Genomic DNA, 6852 nt, shown 5'->3' on the forward strand with positions numbered 1-6852 from the left:
TCTACACCACAATCGATTCTCTAAATAACGGATAAGAAATACATCGAAATCTACATTCCAATCATTTCTTTTCCGTTTAGTAGAAAAGAACGTACATCGGGGCCTACACCCCAATCATTTCTTTTCTACTAGGTGAGAAAGAACGTACATCGGGGCCTACACCCCAATCATTTCTTTCTCACTATACATCAGAAAAGTCACAGTGTGATCTTTGTCAGGTTTTTTTATTAAGTATTTTAGAGTTGAAAAAGAAAAAGAAATGGGAAAGGGGAACTAACCTATTTTCTAATCTAATAGTCATTCTAATTCCTATTTAAGATCTAAACTAAAATCTAAGGGGAATCTAAATCTAATGTTATGCGAATATCTACGAAATAGGTCAAAAATATAACAAAAACAAGTAACAAAATTACACACAAAAAAATAACATGGAAATGGGACAAAACAATTCAAGCATTAGTGCAAAATTAAACTACAAAATACTACTATTTTTGTGAGATTTTTGTTAATAAGGGAAATCTAATTCAAGCCTAACTATGTTAAAAAATTATTACCTAAAACTAACAATTTTATTGTTTTCTATGTCATTTTTTATCTCCTAAAAATCGAACAAAAATTATGATTCTAAATGTCATTATTATCTAAAAACCTAATGAGAAAATTATGATTTTCACATGCTTTTTATTATCTAAAAAAAGTAGTAAAAAGAACTAAGTAGAAAAAAAACCTAAAATCAATTAATTGAAACGGGGAGGTGTGAAATCAGAATCATGGTGCTTAAAGCAATGGGGCGCAGGCCCACTGGAAATAGGCCCAAGCAGAGTTTTTTTTTATCACAGTTTTCAGCATGCCAAAGAGAGGTGCGAATGGGCCTGCCTGGGGGTGTGGAAGCGATTCGGTGACAGGCCTAGTGTATTGATCCATGGATTATTCAATTGCATCAGATTTTTGTGTTAATCTCATTTTTATGTTTCAATTAACAATTTTAATAAAAAATAAAAATAATAGAAAGAGGAATTAGGGCTACCTTTGAGTGACGATTGAAACTCTCCACGCTCTCCTTCCTTTCTCAAACAAACTCGCGGCGCCGGTGATTCTCCTCCGACGAAACTCAAAGGCGCAACCACCGTGAACACTCCGTCTCCCGTCTCGGTCCTCTCTCACGTAAACGGTGCAGCGGCGGAGTCCGATCTTCAATCACCACCGTGAACTACCGCAACAAGAACACAACCTTGTTCCTCATCTCGCTAATCTCTTGATCGACTCCATATTCTCTCGATGACCTTCCTTCTGTTCAATCCTCCGCCCAGTTCTCATCTCTGACTCTCGATTCTAGACAACGGCGCAACGGCCACATCTCCTCCTCCGACGGCGCTTTGTGACGTCGAGCGTGATCTGAAGGTCGAACAGAGCTGATGATAGAGTGTTGAAGATTGATGATATGTTGTTCGCAGCAGAGAAGTGTTGCGACGAAGGTTAAATTCCGCGTACGCTTCATGATTGAAGATCGATGAATTGAATGTTGTTGATAGAATTCCGTTGCTTCTTCTGATTCTCCCCTTTCTTGTTCTTCTGCAGGTTGATGATGGAAGATGAGTGTTGAATAATCTGAGATGATATTGGCGATGATGAAGATTAAAGAGGAAGCTTGAAGAGGATGAAGAATGAAAGCGATTTTTATTCTGAGAATTGAAGGAGATGGAGAAGGTTGAAGATTATGAAGTTGCGGAGATTGAAGGTTGCGTTGAAAGTCGATGAAGAGCTTGAATCGTGAAAAAGGTTTGTTGCGATTCTGTTACAGATTTTCTCTCTTCCCTTTCTGCTTTTTATTTTGCATTTTTCTACGATTCTTGATGTGTTGCTGGTGATGATGAAGATGAAGGAATTGAAGAGATGAAGATGATGATAGGTTAGAGGTGAGAAAATGGTGGTGATGAAATGGTGAGGAATGGGCGTGTGTTATGGTGTGTAGAAATGGATGATTCCCCCTGAATGAGATGGTGAAGAGTAGATTATATAGGGAGAGCTGGAGATGAATTCAGTTAGAGGGAAAGGGAATGAGAGCCATTAGATTGGATGGGATCTGTTATGAATTTCAATGGTGAGATTGAGTTTCGGTTAGAGTTAGTTATGGGGGTTTGGATTCTGTTGAGTTAGTTAGAATTGTGGGTAGGAGAGGTTATAATTCTGTTATAAGGTAGTTATTCTGTTAGGAGTGTGGAGAGTTTGAAACTGTTAGCTTTGTATTGGTTTTCTCTGATTTTTTCTCTCTTTTTGTGTATTGAACTGATGCAGGGCTGTCTTGGGATAACTTGTGTGTGAATTGATTTGTGTGACTGGTATAGTAATGAAAAGATGCAAAGTTTTTATGTTAGCAATGTGCATGATTCGGGTATGTTTAGGAATAAGATTGGCTGAATGTTAGGTTATGGTTTGCAAGGCTGTATGTGTTTTCCTTCTCTGATCAGAACTGATGATGTATGTTGGAATTATGCTTGCAAACTGGATCTGATCCCTTTATTTTCTTTACTTTGACTTATACTGGTTTTGCACTAGACTCTTGCAGGCTGCAGCAAACACGGCAACTGGTGTAATGGTATTGTGTGCATATACTTGGCAAGTGATGATTGGTAAGGAGCAAGGACAAAATGACATGAAGATTAGCACAGGATATGGCATGGAGCTTAATGGCATGAAGATGTTTAGAACTAGGATTAGATTTTAGCATGACCAACAAGCAGGGAACGGTGTAAATAAATTCTGTGTATTTGCAATTAATTTGTAACACTTTTCTTCATGTAATCCTCTTTGTAATGGCACCCTTTTTTGTGAATCATTTTCCCTTTGATGCGCACAGGCTTTTCTTGTAAATCGAATTTTCTTTGTAAATGTACTCTGAACATGGATTTTGGGCTCTCTTGTAATAAACATTCTTGAACTTTGTGGTAGAATTTAGACTTTGTAATGGATTCTCGTGGACATGGTAAGGTGGATGCAATGTTTGAAATGGAATTTGCATATTTTTTGAATGTTTGACTTTTCTCTCCATCGTCTTTTAAATTTTGAAACATTCTTTTCCACTTGCAACTTGAATGAAATATGATGAGAAAGAATCCAAATATTTTCTTTTAGTCAACCCTCACAGTTGACTTTGACCAAAAGTCAACTATGCCACAATAGTATGCTTCACAAGTACGCGACAAAACCTAATTCAACGAGGATCACCGCATGATGGGATCTTGATAAAAAATCTTGTATCATGAATAGGAACGACGAAACCAACACAACCACATAATTCAACCATCTAAATCTCCAATGTTGGGACATAATCAAATAGCAAACAACAATGATCCTCTGAATACACGGTGATACCATATGCAAGTGAATGAATCTAATCCTCCATAGTGAGAAGGAGTTCATTAGTCCATAAAGAAGGAAGCAACTGATCACCAATTCCTTGACTCCCAGATGAAGTCCAATAAGTCAAACGATCACCCCCTATTTAAGGAAATAAACCTCGATCTTTGATGGAGAATAGCTTTGCATAAAGATGAGAAAGAAGTACACACTAAGGAAACCCTACTCTTCCAAAATCCTCAATCCCGAGCCAACTTTATTGATTAATGATGCATGAGTATGTTAATGCCCTGATGGAAGGATGCAGATAAAATGCGAAGCTTAAGCCAGTTAGTAATAAATATATGGGCAAATTTTGGGGTGCAACACCAGGGTATCCGATTACTCAAAGTCAGTAACCGATTACTGGCACTAAAAACAGCCTATAATTGCATTTTTAACAGCGTAATCGATTACCCACATACCCGTAACCGGTTACTCTGCATCAGAATGTGTTTTTATGCATTTTTAGGGGGTTCTAAACCAGTCTCATGCACTCCTAATCAATTACAAGCATCACAATTTAATCCCAAACGAATTCTAACATGCAGCAATGATCAAAGATACGTCCAGCCAATAAATAACAAAACACTAACAATTATCATATAAACATGTTTTATCATCATAGAATCATGGATTATTTCTCACAATTCCCTAACCCTAATTCTAACCTTTGCATGCAAATTCCCCAAGTCACTATCTAAGGACTCACCTTGGATTTAAAGAGGTTAGGATGGTGTTAATTCAGTCTTTGAACTTTCCTCTTTCCCAAAGGTTCACCTTCTTCAACATCAATTTCGTAGCTGCATTTACACACAAACTCAGCATGAATCACTCCATTTCAAACCTGCTTATCTCCCTCAAAACAGAACCCATGAACGCGAATAAGTATATTAAATCAAAGAGAATTTTGTTAGCTTTCCAAAACTTCAAGAATTACCTCAATCGGAGCTGGGAGTAGAGAGTTATGATCAGTTTAGTGAGGGCTGCCAAAAGGTTGCGAAAATTGAAATGATGAACATGGTTTCTTCTTTCTCCCACTAACTTCTAAGCTCTTCTTTCCCAAAATTCTGGTTTGGTAGTGACAAGTATGGGTCTTCACCAAAACAAGACCTAATACTCCATGCATTTATTCTTTAGTGCCCATGATGCCCTCCAACCAAGTGTTAATTACCATCATGCCATTTGGTTGCATTCCAACCAAACACATGTGATTCTAACTATTCCCCTAATTCTTATTATTAATCATTCTTTAGATTAATAGAGAATAAGACCAATGGTCTCTCTAATTACCATTTACTCATTTAAATAATAATTATCGATGTCAAAGGATCGGGATATTACAGTGCTTGTACAAGTCCCTTGACAATAGGCATGGGTGAACTCATCGAGGGTGCATTTATTCCATAATCTAGCCGAGCTATTATTACACTTATGGATTCCCCTTACATGGGTATGGGTTTGCATACTTGTTTGTTTATATATTTGTATGTTTGTGTAAGATGAGTCCAATGATGGATGAATCACTTGGTTGCTCCGTACTTGTACTTGATGTGAGGATAAACTCCGAATCATTGGTGGATTCGTTTTTGATGCATGTACCCTGTAGATCTGAGTGGACCCATAGGATAGGAGGACTCACTGAGATTTCGTAATCTCACCCCAATCATCTTACCTTTTTCAGGTGCAGTTTAGTAGTTGTTGATTAGTAGCAGGTTTGGATTGAAGACATAGAAGTGGTGTTGGCTCGAAGACCTTGTTGGTTTTGTCATTCCGCTGTGGAAGATCCATTTAAGACTCATGTATTATGCTTCTTAGTAGATTTTCCATGTTGTATTCCATGTAGATCTTCTTATACATTTGGCTTTTGTATGTACTCAATATCAGTTTTAACGTTTCATGCATAATATGCTAGTAAATTATGTGTGGGCTGTTACAAATATTTTAAATTAAAATTTCCCAACCGCCAATTTGCAACAACATAAACCCCTGTAACATGAGCCGCCTTTAGGTTTTCATGCGACTTTAAGACAAAATTTTTTACACTGTGCTGGCTCTGTGGGACAATAATTCGATGGAAAACATGTTGTGGAGACGGATTCAATTTCTCCTGAAACAATAATTTAAATTCCATTAAATATAATAAATGAAATTGTGTACTTATAACTTTTCAAATATCTTGTATTTCATAAAATGATTATTTCTCAAACAAAACATATGCCTTTTAATACACCTGATAGCATCCAACAACTCAAGTGATTTTATTAAAAACATAATATGATGCGATAAAAATTAAGATAAAGATATAGATTATTACCATCAAATATGTTTGAGGTAATACAAATGATAAAAAAATTATTTATTTTAAAAAAAACATATGCCTTTTAATATACTAGATAGTATCATACAATTCAAGGGCTTTTATTAAAAACACAATTGCGACTCAAGTATTTTTATTAAAAACACAACAATACAAATGAAGCAATGAAAGTTGAGTTTTATATATATATATATATATATATATATATATATATATATATATATATATATATATATATATATATATATATATATATATATATATATATATATATATATATATATATATATATATATATATATATATATATGTATATAAATATAGGTTATTACTTGCAAAGATGTCTGAAGCAATGCAAATGATCATAAATGTTAAAAGGAGAGTCTTGTAGAATGCCATCTTGTTTTTAAATGTGGAAATAAGCATCTTGCAATGGCCAATTTATAATGACCTGGGGAGTTAAGTTAGATCATTGGGATCAAGTAAGAAAAAGGACAAAATTTAATTAGGATATCGATTGATTTATATGGCCCTTTTAATAATTTAATTAATTTATAGAAGTTGTTAATTTAATTAGATGCTTATACATAAAAATAAAAAGGAATTAAAAAAATTAGCATTTCGCAGTTGGGATTTGAACCCAGATTCTTAAATATGTTAGAATTTTCGGTAGTGCAACTATGTATGATGTGACATTTATGTATAACTTGATTTTTATATTGTTGTGTATCAACATAGCAACCAATTTTTATATAAATTTAATAGACATTTTCGTTTCAAATTTTTTTACCACAAAGTTATTCTAAAAATATTTCCAATACATTTTTATAATATATAAATATATATATATATATATATATATATATATATATATTAATTATTTTAATTATTTTGTTTTGGCTATAATTTACGCTTAAAATATATATTTATTTTATTAAATATGAAGAGCATCTTCAAAAAAAATATTATTTCGCACACGGGATTCTAAAATGGATTCTTCAACATGTTAGAATTGCCGGTAGTGCTACTCCGGAAGATGTGGTGTTTGCGAGTAAATTGATTTTTATATTGTTGTGTATCAACATAACAACCAATTTTTTAATGAATTTTTTTATACATTTTTGTTATATAATTTT

General features: G+C 34.2%; 1 long non-coding RNA gene across 2 annotated transcripts; it reads left to right on the forward strand.

The window, feature by feature from the left end:
- Positions 1-1022: 1022 nt before the first annotated feature.
- On the forward strand, positions 1023-2941 carry LOC131611583 (uncharacterized). Of its 2 annotated transcripts, none has more exons than XR_009287028.1 (3): positions 1023-1487; positions 1579-1779; positions 2557-2941. It is a non-coding gene; the product is annotated as an uncharacterized LOC131611583 (long non-coding RNA). The 2 variants fall into 2 exon arrangements; XR_009287027.1 differs by having other exon boundaries at positions 1023-1475.
- The last annotated feature ends 3911 nt before the right edge of the window (positions 2942-6852 follow it).

Source organism: Vicia villosa, linkage group LG6, assembly GCF_029867415.1.
Source record: "Vicia villosa cultivar HV-30 ecotype Madison, WI linkage group LG6, Vvil1.0, whole genome shotgun sequence".
NCBI lineage: Eukaryota > Viridiplantae > Streptophyta > Magnoliopsida > Fabales > Fabaceae > Vicia > Vicia villosa.